The sequence below is a fragment of the Megalopta genalis genome, chromosome 11 (genome assembly GCF_051020955.1).
Source record: "Megalopta genalis isolate 19385.01 chromosome 11, iyMegGena1_principal, whole genome shotgun sequence".
NCBI classification, from domain to species: domain Eukaryota; kingdom Metazoa; phylum Arthropoda; class Insecta; order Hymenoptera; family Halictidae; genus Megalopta; species Megalopta genalis.
The window spans coordinates 4,197,501-4,207,500 of NC_135023.1; positions in this window are offsets into that span (position 1 = coordinate 4,197,501).

The window sequence follows — 10,000 nt, forward strand, 5'->3', positions numbered from 1 at the left end:
AAGTTTTGCCACATTCCGCGCTTGTAACATATCTTCTTTAACGCTCAATTTCTTTCATTTTTCTACCATACAGATATTTTACCGTACGCCCAAAAACGTACGTATTATATTTTTGTTCTATCATAAAATCACATTTTTCTACGTACGCCAGCTTCGTACGTTTCTATCTTTGCCTTCATAAAATCACAAGATAATTTTATCTTCAAGAGTCTCGCTATTAACATCTTGTAAGATAAATGTACGTCCCAGCTAAAACGTACAAATACTTCAAGTTAAGTAATAATATATCATCGCTATTGACAAATTTTTAAGATCCAAGACACAGTTCTCTCTATATGTTTTAATATTTTTTATGTACTCAAATATATTCAAAGGAAAAAGTACATGGGTGATGCCATAGTCGTGGAAGCGCGTACGCTCACGCTGATCTTCTGACCGCCGGAAGCACGAAACCTCTGATCTGGGCAAAATCGGCAAGCCGAGGAAGAACGGACAGGACACATGCTGGACTGGCGAGAAAGCGTGTTCTTCCGCTCGCGCTAGGCATTTCGATTTCTGACACCTCTTGATTTAAAAAATCAGTTTTTTGATAGTTTTCTCTCTCCACTGGGCTATTCATTTTAGCCACAGTTTTCAATTGGTACGATTTGCTTCCAAATCTTACAGATGCATTTTAAAAAATTTTTCCATCGCTCGGACAGAAGAGTCGATTGCTCAGTGAGTACGAGTATACATACAAAGTGCATACGGGTAACCAACCCCGTAGGGCTTGCCACATATGGGCCATTCGGTCAAAGACACCGACCCGTGGCCACGCTGTGTGGAGAAAAGTCCGTAACGTAAACGGCACGAAACAGTCAGGACCGAAGCCCCGAAGGAGCTCTGAGACAGCTTCTCGACCGAGATCGTAGAATTGGCCCAAAACCCGCTCTGCTCCGTCCGCCTCGCACGGACCGTGTATCTCTTATAGATACCGAACGGCCGGCAAGGACGCCGGCGCCGCCGGCCGAATAGCACGCGCGCTTATGAGTGTAAACCGCCGCGGCAACAGACCGCCCGGCCGTGCTGTTGTAACATAGCGCGTGAACGAACGAAAAAAAAATTTATAGTAAACATTAAAATAAATTACATTACCGTAAACTAGACAAAAAATTACACATTTTTTCCCAATATGAAAATTTTCACAAACTTTTCAAAGTCCCATCGCATCGAGTAAACTTTTTTAATAACGCTTCCGCACGATTCTAAATGCTTAATCCATATGTGAAATCGATCACTGATCACGAATATCGTATTTAAAAAAATTACAAAAATTTATTTTTCAAAATAATCAAAAAAAACCGAAAAATCACAAGAGTAAAGTACCATTATTTTAAACAATATGTCGTTCTAAATGCTTAATCCCTATGTAAAAAAGTTATCTAAGCAAGAATATGTAATTGAAAAAAATTAGAAAAATTTATTTTAGCCGTAAATCGAAAATAATGGGGACACCGGAGCTGTTCGAAGCGCCGAGACGCGCCGCGTACGGCCGAATATTTTCTAAGTCCCAACGTACCGATCAAGAGTAAAGTACCATTTTCCTACATTAGATTTCGTTCTAAATGCTTAATCCCTATGTAAAAACGTTAGTTAAGCAAGAATATCGTATTTTTAAAAAAATCTAATGATAGGATTTTCCAGAAAATTGAAAAAACCGAAAAATGTCAAGAGTAAAGTGCCATTTTCTGACATTAGATTTCGTTCTAAATGCTTAATCCCTATGTAGAAACGTTAGTTAAGCAAGAATATCGTATTTTTAAAAAAATCTAATGATAGGATTTTTCAGAAAATTGAAAAAACCGTAAAATGTCAAGAGTAAAGTGCCCTTATTTTAAACAATGTATCGTTCTAAATGCTTAATCCCTATGTAAAAAAGTTATTTTAGCAGGAATATGTTATTGAAAAAAATTAGAAAAATTTATTTTAGCCGTAAATCGAAAATAATGGGGACACCGGAGCTGTTCGAAGCGCCGAGCGCGCCGCGTACGCCCGAATATTTTCAAAGTCCCAACGTACCGATCAAGAGTAAAGTACCATTTTCCTACATTAGATTTCGTTCTAAATGCTTAATCCCTATGTAAAAACGTTAGTTAAGCAAGAATATCGTATTTTTAAAAAAATCTAATGATAGGATTTTCCAGAAAATTGAAAAAACCGAAAAATGTCAAGAGTAAAGTGCCATTTTCTGACATTAGATTTCGTTCTAAATGCTTAATCCCTATGTAGAAACGTTAGTTAAGCAAGAATATCGTATTTTTAAAAAAATCTAATGATAGGATTTTTCAGAAAATTGAAAAAACCGTAAAATGTCAAGAGTAAAGTGCCCTTACTTTAAACAATGTATCGTTCTAAATGCTTAATCCCTATGTAAAAAAGTTATTTAAGCAGGAATATGTTATTGAAAAAAATTAGAAAAATTTATTTTAGCCGTAAATCGAAAATAATGGATCGAGCGAATCGGTCGATTGCGCCGAGACGCGCTATGATGCAACAGACGAGCGATTGGAACGCCCGAATATTTTCAAAGTCCCAACGTACCGATCAAGAGTAAAGTACCATTTTCCTACATTAGATTTCGTTCTAAATGCTTAATCCCTATGTAAAAACGTTAGTTAAGCAAGAATATCGTATTTTTAAAAAAATCTAATGATAGGATTTTCCAGAAAATTGAAAAAACCGAAAAATGTCAAGAGTAAAGTGCCATTTTCTGACATTAGATTTCGTTCTAAATGCTTAATCCCTATGTAGAAACGTTAGTTAAGCAAGAATATCGTATTTTTAAAAAAATCTAATGATAGGATTTTTCAGAAAATTGAAAAAACCGTAAAATGTCAAGAGTAAAGTGCCCTTACTTTAAACAATGTATCGTTCTAAATGCTTAATCCCTATGTAAAAAAGTTATTTAAGCAGGAATATGTTATTGAAAAAAATTAGAAAAATTTATTTTAGCCGTAAATCGAAAATAATGGATCGAGCGAATCGGTCGATTGCGCCGAGGCGCGCTATGATGCAACAGACGAGCGATTGGAACGCCCGAATATTTTCAAAGTCCCAACGTACCGATCAAGAGTAAAGTACCATTTTCCTACATTAGATTTCGTTCTAAATGCTTAATCCCTATGTAGAAACGTCAGTTAAGCAAGAATATCGTATTTTTAAAAAAATCTAATGATAGGATTTTCCAGAAAATTGAAAAAACCGAAAAATGTCAAGAGTAAAGTGCCATTTTCTGACATTAGATTTCGTTCTAAATGCTTAATCCCTATGTAGAAACGTTAGTTAAGCAAGAATATCGTATTTTTAAAAAAATCTAATGATAGGATTTTTCAGAAAATTGAAAAAACCGTAAAATGTCAAGAGTAAAGTGCCCTTATTTTAAACAATGTATCGTTCTAAATGCTTAATCCCTATGTAAAAAAGTTATTTAAGCAGGAATATGTTATTGAAAAAAATTAGAAAAATTTATTTTAGCCGTAAATCGAAAATAATGGATCGAGCGAATCGGTCGATTGCGCCGAGGCGCGCTATGATGCAACAGACGAGCGATTGGAACGCCCGAATATTTTCAAAGTCCCAACGTACCGATCAAGAGTAAAGTACCATTTTCCTACATTAGATTTCGTTCTAAATGCTTAATCCCTATGTAGAAACGTCAGTTAAGCAAGAATATCGTATTTTTAAAAAAATCTAATGATAGGATTTTCCAGAAAATTGAAAAAACCGAAAAATGTCAAGAGTAAAGTGCCATTTTCTGACATTAGATTTCGTTCTAAATGCATAATCCCTATGTAGAAACGTTAGTTAAGCAAGAATATCGTATTTTTAAAAAAATCTAATGATAGGATTTTTCAGAAAATTGAAAAAACCGTAAAATGTCAAGAGTAAAGTGCCCTTATTTTAAACAATGTATCGTTCTAAATGCTTAATCCCTATGTAAAAAAGTTATTTAAGCAGGAATATGTTATTGAAAAAAATTAGAAAAATTTATTTTAGCCGTAAATCGAAAATAATGGATCGAGCGAATCGGTCGATTGCGCCGAGACGCGCTATGATGCAACAGACGAGCGATTGGAACGCCCGAATATTTTCAAAGTCCCAACGTACCGATCAAGAGTAAAGTACCATTTTCCTACATTAGATTTCGTTCTAAATGCTTAATCCCTATGTAAAAACGTTAGTTAAGCAAGAATATCGTATTTTTAAAAAAATCTAATGATAGGATTTTCCAGAAAATTGAAAAAACCGAAAAATGTCAAGAGTAAAGTGCCATTTTCTGACATTAGATTTCGTTCTAAATGCTTAATCCCTATGTAGAAACGTTAGTTAAGCAAGAATATCGTATTTTTAAAAAAATCTAATGATAGGATTTTTCAGAAAATTGAAAAAACCGTAAAATGTCAAGAGTAAAGTGCCCTTACTTTAAACAATGTATCGTTCTAAATGCTTAATCCCTATGTAAAAAAGTTATTTAAGCAGGAATATGTTATTGAAAAAAATTAGAAAAATTTATTTTAGCCGTAAATCGAAAATAATGGATCGAGCGAATCGGTCGATTGCGCCGAGACGCGCTATGATGCAACAGACGAGCGATTGGAACGCCCGAATATTTTCAAAGTCCCAACGTACCGATCAAGAGTAAAGTACCATTTTCCTACATTAGATTTCGTTCTAAATGCTTAATCCCTATGTAAAAACGTTAGTTAAGCAAGAATATCGTATTTTTAAAAAAATCTAATGATAGGATTTTCCAGAAAATTGAAAAAACCGAAAAATGTCAAGAGTAAAGTGCCATTTTCTGACATTAGATTTCGTTCTAAATGCTTAATCCCTATGTAGAAACGTTAGTTAAGCAAGAATATCGTATTTTTAAAAAAATCTAATGATAGGATTTTTCAGAAAATTGAAAAAACCGTAAAATGTCAAGAGTAAAGTGCCCTTATTTTAAACAATGTATCGTTCTAAATGCTTAATCCCTATGTAAAAAAGTTATTTTAGCAGGAATATGTTATTGAAAAAAATTAGAAAAATTTATTTTAGCCGTAAATCGAAAATAATGGGGACACCGGAGCTGTTCGAAGCGCCGAGCGCGCCGCGTACGCCCGAATATTTTCAAAGTCCCAACGTACCGATCAAGAGTAAAGTACCATTTTCCTACATTAGATTTCGTTCTAAATGCTTAATCCCTATGTAAAAACGTTAGTTAAGCAAGAATATCGTATTTTTAAAAAAATCTAATGATAGGATTTTCCAGAAAATTGAAAAAACCGAAAAATGTCAAGAGTAAAGTGCCATTTTCTGACATTAGATTTCGTTCTAAATGCTTAATCCCTATGTAGAAACGTTAGTTAAGCAAGAATATCGTATTTTTAAAAAAATCTAATGATAGGATTTTTCAGAAAATTGAAAAAACCGTAAAATGTCAAGAGTAAAGTGCCCTTATTTTAAACAATGTATCGTTCTAAATGCTTAATCCCTATGTAAAAAAGTTATTTTAGCAGGAATATGTTATTGAAAAAAATTAGAAAAATTTATTTTAGCCGTAAATCGAAAATAATGGGGACACCGGAGCTGTTCGAAGCGCCGAGCGCGCCGCGTACGCCCGAATATTTTCAAAGTCCCAACGTACCGATCAAGAGTAAAGTATCATTTTCCTACATTAGATTTCGTTCTAAATGCTTAATCCCTATGTAAAAACGTTAGTTAAGCAAGAATATCGTATTTTTAAAAAAATCTAATGATAGGATTTTCCAGAAAATTGAAAAAACCGAAAAATGTCAAGAGTAAAGTGCCATTTTCTGACATTAGATTTCGTTCTAAATGCTTAATCCCTATGTAGAAACGTTAGTTAAGCAAGAATATCGTATTTTTAAAAAAATCTAATGATAGGATTTTTCAGAAAATTGAAAAAACCGTAAAATGTCAAGAGTAAAGTGCCCTTACTTTAAACAATGTATCGTTCTAAATGCTTAATCCCTATGTAAAAAAGTTATTTAAGCAGGAATATGTTATTGAAAAAAATTAGAAAAATTTATTTTAGCCGTAAATCGAAAATAATGGATCGAGCGAATCGGTCGATTGCGCCGAGACGCGCTATGATGCAACAGACGAGCGATTGGAACGCCCGAATATTTTCAAAGTCCCAACGTACCGATCAAGAGTAAAGTACCATTTTCCTACATTAGATTTCGTTCTAAATGCTTAATCCCTATGTAAAAACGTTAGTTAAGCAAGAATATCGTATTTTTAAAAAAATCTAATGATAGGATTTTCCAGAAAATTGAAAAAACCGAAAAATGTCAAGAGTAAAGTGCCATTTTCTGACATTAGATTTCGTTCTAAATGCTTAATCCCTATGTAGAAACGTTAGTTAAGCAAGAATATCGTATTTTTAAAAAAATCTAATGATAGGATTTTTCAGAAAATTGAAAAAACCGTAAAATGTCAAGAGTAAAGTGCCCTTACTTTAAACAATGTATCGTTCTAAATGCTTAATCCCTATGTAAAAAAGTTATTTAAGCAGGAATATGTTATTGAAAAAAATTAGAAAAATTTATTTTAGCCGTAAATCGAAAATAATGGATCGAGCGAATCGGTCGATTGCGCCGAGGCGCGCTATGATGCAACAGACGAGCGATTGGAACGCCCGAATATTTTCAAAGTCCCAACGTACCGATCAAGAGTAAAGTACCATTTTCCTACATTAGATTTCGTTCTAAATGCTTAATCCCTATGTAGAAACGTCAGTTAAGCAAGAATATCGTATTTTTAAAAAAATCTAATGATAGGATTTTCCAGAAAATTGAAAAAACCGAAAAATGTCAAGAGTAAAGTGCCATTTTCTGACATTAGATTTCGTTCTAAATGCATAATCCCTATGTAGAAACGTTAGTTAAGCAAGAATATCGTATTTTTAAAAAAATCTAATGATAGGATTTTTCAGAAAATTGAAAGAACCGTAAAATGTCAAGAGTAAAGTGCCCTTATTTTAAACATTATATCGTTCTAAATGCTTAATCCCTATGTAAAAAAGTTATCTAAGCAAGAATATGTTATTGAATAAAATGAGAAAAATTTATTTTAGCCGTAAATCGAAAATAATGGGTCGAGCGAATCGGTCGATTGCGCCGAGACGCGCTATGATGCAACAGACGAGCGATTGGAACGCCCGAATATTTTCAAAGTCCCACCGTACCGATCAAGAGTAAAGTACCATTTTCCTACATTAGATTTCGTTCTAAATGCTTAATCCCTATGTAGAAACGTTAGTTAAGCAAGAATATCGTATTTTTAAAAAAATCTAATGATAGGATTTTCCAGAAAATTGAAAAAACCGAAAAATGTCAAGAGTAAAGTGCCATTTTCTGACATTAGATTTCGTTCTAAATGCTTAATCCCTATGTAGAAACGTTAGTTAAGCAAGAATATCGTATTTTTAAAAAAATCTAATGATAGGATTTTTCAGAAAATTGAAAAAACCGTAAAATGTCAAGAGTAAAGTGCCCTTATTTTAAACAATGTATCGTTCTAAATGCTTAATCCCTATGTAAAAAAGTTATTTAAGCAGGAATATGTTATTGAAAAAAATTAGAAAAATTTATTTTAGCCGTAAATCGAAAATAATGGATCGAGCGAATCGGTCGATTGCGCCGAGACGCGCTATGATGCAACAGACGAGCGATTGGAACGCCCGAATATTTTCAAAGTCCCAACGTACCGATCAAGAGTAAAGTACCATTTTCCTACATTAGATTTCGTTCTAAATGCTTAATCCCTATGTAAAAACGTTAGTTAAGCAAGAATATCGTATTTTTAAAAAAATCTAATGATAGGATTTTCCAGAAAATTGAAAAAACCGAAAAATGTCAAGAGTAAAGTGCCATTTTCTGACATTAGATTTCGTTCTAAATGCTTAATCCCTATGTAGAAACGTTAGTTAAGCAAGAATATCGTATTTTTAAAAAAATCTAATGATAGGATTTTTCAGAAAATTGAAAAAACCGTAAAATGTCAAGAGTAAAGTGCCCTTATTTTAAACAATGTATCGTTCTAAATGCTTAATCCCTATGTAAAAAAGTTATTTTAGCAGGAATATGTTATTGAAAAAAATTAGAAAAATTTATTTTAGCCGTAAATCGAAAAGAAGTCTGTTCGTTTCTCTGTCTCTCTCGCGCGATCGAACTATCGATGTTTCCCGACAAACTATTGGAAGTTTAATTAAACTTTATACATGAAATTACTCGTTTTGATCCCCGCTACACAGCCGTATACTTTTTATAATTTTGTGGAATCGGGAACCTTGAAATATTTATCATAACGCGGATCGACTGTCTCTGTCTCTTTCTAGATCGGAAGAATCGATGTTTCCCGGCAAACTATTGGGAGTTTAATTAAACTTTATACATGAAATTACTCGTTCTGATCCCCGCTACACAGCCGTAAACTTTTTATAAATTTGTGGAATCGGGAACCTCGAAATATTTATCATAACGCGGATCGACTGTCTCTGTCTCTTTCTAGATCGGAAGAATCGATGTTTCCCGGAAAACTATTGGGAGTTTAATTAAACTTTATACATGAAATTACTCGTTCTGATCCCCGCTACACAGCCGTATACTTTTTATAATTTTGTGGAATCGGGAACCTTGAAATATTTATCATAACGCGGATCGACTGTCTCTGTCTCTTTCTAGATCGGAAGAATCGATGTTTCCCGGCAAACTATTGGGAGTTTAATTAAACTTTATACATGAAATTACTCGTTCTGATCCCCGCTACACAGCCGTATACTTTTTATAATTTTGTGGAATCGGGAACCTCGAAATATTTATCATAACGCGGATCGACTGTCTCTGTCTCTTTCTAGATCGGAAGAATCGATGTTTCCCGGAAAACTATTGGGAGTTTAATTAAACTTTATACATGAAATTACTCGTTCTGATCCCCGCTACACAGTCGTAAACTTTTTATAAATTTGTGGAATCGGGAACCTCGAAATATTTATCATAACGCGGATCGACTGTCTCTGTCTCTTTCTAGATCGGAAGAATCGATGTTTCCCGGCAAACTATTGGGAGTTTAATTAAACTTTATACATGAAATTACTCGTTTTGATCCCCGCTACACAGCCGTATACTTTTTATAATTTTGTGGAATCGGGAACCTTGAAATATTTATCATAACGCGGATCGACTGTCTCTGTCTCTTTCTAGATCGGAAGAATCGATGTTTCCCGGCAAACTATTGGGAGTTTAATTAAACTTTATACATGAAATTACTCGTTCTGATCCCCGCTACACAGCCGTAAACTTTTTATAAATTTGTGGAATCGGGAACCTCGAAATATTTATCATAACGCGGATCGACTGTCTCTGTCTCTTTCTAGATCGGAAGAATCGATGTTTCCCGGAAAACTATTGGGAGTTTAATTAAACTTTATACATGAAATTACTCGTTCTGATCCCCGCTACACAGCCGTATACTTTTTATAATTTTGTGGAATCGGGAACCTCGAAATATTTATCATAACGCGGATCGACTGTCTCTGTCTCTTTCTAGATCGGAAGAATCGATGTTTCCCGGAAAACTATTGGGAGTTTAATTAAACTTTATACATGAAATTACTCGTTCTGATCCCCGCTACACAGCCGTAAACTTTTTATAAATTTGTGGAATCGGGAACCTCGAAATATTTATCATAACGCGGATCGACTGTCTCTGTCTCTTTCTAGATCGGAAGAATCGATGTTTCCCGGCAAACTATTGGGAGATTAATTAAACTTTATACATGAAATTACTCGTTTTGATCCCCGCTACACAGCCGTATACTTTTTATAATTTTGTGGAATCGGGAACCTTGAAATATTTATCATAACGCGGATCGACTGTCTCTGTCTCTTTCTAGATCGGAAGAATCGATGTTTCCCGGCAAACTATTGGGAGTTTAATTAAACTTTATACA